Consider the following 5,039-nt stretch of genomic DNA (forward strand, 5'->3'; position numbering starts at 1 on the left):
CCTTTAGAACGTGTACGTGACCTTGTATTTGATCAAGGGGATCAAAATATAGCTTGTTTAACTCCAATGTTTGTAACCACAGTAAATGTAAACAAATCAAATCAAATGTATTTATATAGCCCTTCGTACATCAGCTGATATCTCAAAGTGCTGTACAGAAACCCAGCCTAAAACCCCAAACAGCAAGCAATGCAGGTGTAGAAGCACGGTGGCAAGGAAAAACTCCATAGAAAGGCCAAAACCTAGGAAGAAACCTAAAGAGGAACCAGGCTATGTGGGGTGGCCAGTCCTCTTCTGTCTGTGTCAGGTGGAGATTGTAACAGAACATGGCCAAGATGTTCAAATGTTCATAAATGACCAGCATGGTCGAATAATAATAATAAGGCAGAACAGTTGAAACCGGAGTAGCAGCACAGCCAGGTGGACTGGGGACAGCAAGGAGTCATCATGTCAGGTATTCCTGGGGCATGGTCCTAGGGCTCAGGTCCTCCAAGAGAGAGAAAGAAAGAGAGAATTAGGGAGAGCACATGTGGGGTGGCCAGTCCTCTTCTGGCTGTGCCGGGTGGAGATTATAACAGAACACGGCCAAGATGTTCAAATGTTCATAAATGACCAGCATGGTCGAATAATAATAATAAGGCAGAACAGTTGAAACTGGAGCAGCAGCACAGCCAGGTGGACTGGGGACAGCAAGGAGTCATCATGTCAGGTAGTCCTGGGGCATGGTCCTAGGGCTCAGGTCCTCCGAGAGAGAGAAAGAAAGAGAGAAGGAGAGAATTAGAGAACGCACACTTAGATTCACACAGGACACCGAATAGGACAGGAGAAGTACTCCAGATATAACAAACTGACCCTAGCCCCCGACACATAAACTACTGCAGCATAAATACTGGAGGCTGAGACAGGAGGGGTCAGGAGACACTGTGGCCCCATCCGAGGACACCCCTGGACAGGGCCAAACAGGAAGGATAAACCCCAACCACTTTGCCAAAGCACAGCCCCCACACCACTAGAGGGATATCTTCACCCACAACTTATCATCCTGAGACAAGGCTGAGTATAGCCCACAAAGATCTCCGCCATGGCACAACCCAAGGAGGGGGCTCCGACCCAGACAGGATGACCACATCAGTGAATCAACCCACTCAGGTGACGCACCCCTTCCAGGGACGGCATGAGAGAGCCCCAGTAAACCAGTGACTCAGCCCCTGTAATAGGGTTTAGAGGCAGAGAATCCCAGTGGAAAGAGGGGAACCGGCCAGGCAGAGACAGCAAGGGCGGTTCGTTGCTCCAGAGCCTTTCCGTTCACCCTCCCACTCCTGGGCCAGACTACACTCAATCATATGACCCACTGAAGAGATGAGTCTTCAGTAAAGACTTAAAGGTTGAGACCGAGTTTGCGTCTCTGACATGGGTAGGCAGACCGTTCCATAGAAATGGAGCTCTATAGGAGAAAGCCCTGCCTCCAGCTGTTTGCTTAGAAATTCTAGGGACAATTAGGAGGCTTGCGTCTTGTGACCATAGCGTACATGTAGGTATGTACGGCAGGACCAAATCAGAGATAGGTAGGAGCAAGCCCATGTAATGCTTTGTAGGTTAGCAGTAAAACCTTGAAATCAGCCCTTGCTTTGACAGGAAGCCAGTGGAGGGAGGCTAGCACTGGAGTAATATGATCACATTTTTTGGTTCTAGTCAGGATTCTAGCAGCCGTATTTAGCACTAACTGAAGTTAATTTAGTGCTTTATCCAGGTAGCCGGAAAGTAGAGCATTGCAGTAGTCTAACCTAGAAGTGACATTAATGGATTAATTTTTCTGCATCATTTTTGGACAGAAAGTTTCTGATTTTTGCAATGTTACGTAGATGGAAAAAAGCTGTCCTTGAAATGGTCTTGATATGTTCTTCAAAAGAGAGATCAGGGTCCAGAGTAACGCAGAGGTCCTTCACAGTTTTATTTGAGACGACTGTACAACCATTAAGATTAATTGTCAGATTCAACAGAAGATATCTTCGTTTCTTGGGACCTAGAACAAGCATCTCTGTTTTGTCCGAATTTAAAAGTAGAAAGTAGAAACAAACACCGTATAGCCTCAAAACATGATTAAAACTATACATATTGAATTTGAGTGGTTACATTTCTTCTGCTGCACCCCCCCTGTTTTTACAGAAACAGTGGTGGGGAGTACGCTTTGTCATTGTTTCAACTGCTGATTGCTGCTTTAAAGGGTATGGGTTAACCTTACCTAGACGTGAAAGAGTGCACTGGATCACTTGTCACTTTATACAATGTACTCTAAATAATGCCGCTTTCATAATGTTTACCTATCTTAAATTACTCATATAACATGAATATACTGTATTTTATACCATCTATTGCACATTGCCTATGTAGGGTTACACATTTTGGGGAATATTAAGAGGTGGAATCTTTCCGTGGGAATTAATGGGAATATATGGGAATTAACGGAAATATATGCAAATGAATAGAAATACCATTTAAATATAGATGTTTTTGCATTGGATATATTTACCATATCATATGGAGAAACAGAAAGGGAATATTGAATGATCCCAAATGATCCATCGCATCTCCTGTTAAGTGAATTTTTAATAATCTATAATGACTAATTATGTATACATTTCAATCAGGATGAATTAAAGGACTATTATGTTACATGTATGAATTTTCTCTCTCGCTCCCATTTCCAATTGTATATAATGTAGTCAGGAGTTTAGAACAATGCCTTGGTACAAATGAATGAACTATCTCCAGACTGTCTAGAATGCTTATCTACACTGACTGACCTTGGCTCTAGCCGAGGAGGGAAGGCTTGAGAACTATAGGGCCTTTCTACCAGTGTCAAGAAGAGACAGAACATTTAGAAAACGCTGACGTCATTTTCAGTGTATAACCTGTGGTAAAATGTGTATGAACTTAGTACTCTCTTGAATTAAAGGCTGTTACCTGACTTTTAAGACCGGGGCTCTGTCCATTCTTATAAAATAAGGGTCTTACAAACCCTCAATGCATTCACAGAGTGTTTAATTTTGATTGAGAATTAAAACAGAGGAATTTAGAATTCCTTCAACATCTCCCAAAAACATTTTTCAACATACATCTGTAAAATGATAGTCTAGCTTTGGTTGTCTTCCTCTCAGGCTTCCATGTCTTCGCCCTGGACCTCCTCAATGTCCACTTCTCAACATCAGACTCTGAGGCCTCATCTTCACTGTCAATTTCCAACCTTGTGGATGATGGCTCGTTGTCAGGCTCAAATTTGCCCGGATGGCCGTCAATTTTTCAACCCTTGTATTGGTAAGCCTGTTGCGTGCTTGTGTGCGTGTTCCCAAACAAGGACCAGTTGCAATCTAAACGACTACCGCCTCGTAGCACTCACTTCCGTCATCATGAAGTGCTTTGAGAGACTAGTCAAGGACCATATCACCTCCACCCTACCTGACACCATAGACCCACTCCAATTTGCTTACCGCCCAAATAGGTCCACAGACGATGCAATCTCAACCACACTGCACACTGCCCTAACCCACCTGGACAAGAGGAATACCTATGTGAGAATGCTGTTCATCGACTACAGCTCGGCATTCAACACCATAGTACCCTCCAAGCTCGTCATCAAGCTCGAGACCCTGGGTCTCGACCCCGCCCTGTGCAACTGGGTACTGGACTTCCTGACGGGCCGCCCCCAGGTGGTGAGGGTAGGCAACAACATCTCCTCCCCGCTGATCCTCAACACGGGGCCCCACAAGGGTGCGTTCTGAGCCCTCTCCTGTACTCCCTGTTCACCCACGACTGCGTGGCCACGCACGCTCCAACTCAATCATCAAGTTTGCGGACGACACAACAGTGGTAGGCTTGATTACCAACAACGACGAGACGGCCTACAGGGAGGAGGTGAGGGCCCTCGGAGTGTGGTGTCAGGAAAATAACCTCACACTCAACGTCAACAAAACTAAGGAGATGATTGTGGACTTCAGGAAACAGCAGAGGGAACACCCCCTATCCACATCGATGGAACAGTAGTGGAGAGGGTAGCTAGTTTTAAGTTCCTCGGCATACACATCACAGACAAACTGAATTGGTCCACTCACACTGACAGCGTCGTGAAGAAGGCGCAGCAGCGCCTATTCAACCTCAGGAGGCTGAAGAAATTCAGCTTGTCACCAAAAGCACTCACAAACTTCTACAGATGCACAATCGAGAGCATCCTGGCGGGCTGTATCACCGCCTGGTACGGCAACTGCTCCGCCCTCAACCGTAAGGCTCTCCAGAGGGTAGTGAGGACTGCACAACGCATCACCGGGGGCAAACTACCTGCCCTCCAGGACACCTACACCACCCGTTGTTACAGGAAGGCCATAAAGATCATCAAGGACATCAACCACCCGAACCACTGCCTGTTCACCCCGCTATCATCCAGAAGGCGAGGTCAGTACAGGTGCATCAAAGCTGGGACAGAGAGACTGAAAAACAGCTTCTATCTCAAGGCCATCAGACTGTTAAACAGCCACCACTAACACTGAGTGGCTGCTGCCAACACACTGTCATTGACACTGACCCAACTCCAGCCATTTTAATAATGGGAATTGATGGGAAATGATGTAAATATATTACTATCCACTTTAAACAATGCTACCTTATATAATGTTACATACCCTACATTATTCATCTCATATGCATATGTATATACTGTACTCTACATCATCGACTGCATCCTTATGTAACACATGTATCACTAGCCACTTTAACTATGCCACTTTGTTTACTTTGTCTACACACTCATCTCATATGTATATACTGTACTCGATACCATCTACTGTATGCTGCTCTGTACCATCACTCATTCATATATCCTTATGTACATGTTCCTTATCCCCTTACACTGTGTATAAGACAGTAGTTTTGGAATTGTTAGTTAGATTACTTGTTGGTTATCACTGCATTGTCGGAACTAGAAGCACAAGCATTTCGCTACACTCGCATTAACATCTGCTAACCATGTGTATGTGACAAATAAAAAT

Source organism: Oncorhynchus gorbuscha, linkage group LG17 (assembly GCF_021184085.1).
Source record: "Oncorhynchus gorbuscha isolate QuinsamMale2020 ecotype Even-year linkage group LG17, OgorEven_v1.0, whole genome shotgun sequence".
In the NCBI taxonomy this organism is placed as follows: domain Eukaryota; kingdom Metazoa; phylum Chordata; class Actinopteri; order Salmoniformes; family Salmonidae; genus Oncorhynchus; species Oncorhynchus gorbuscha.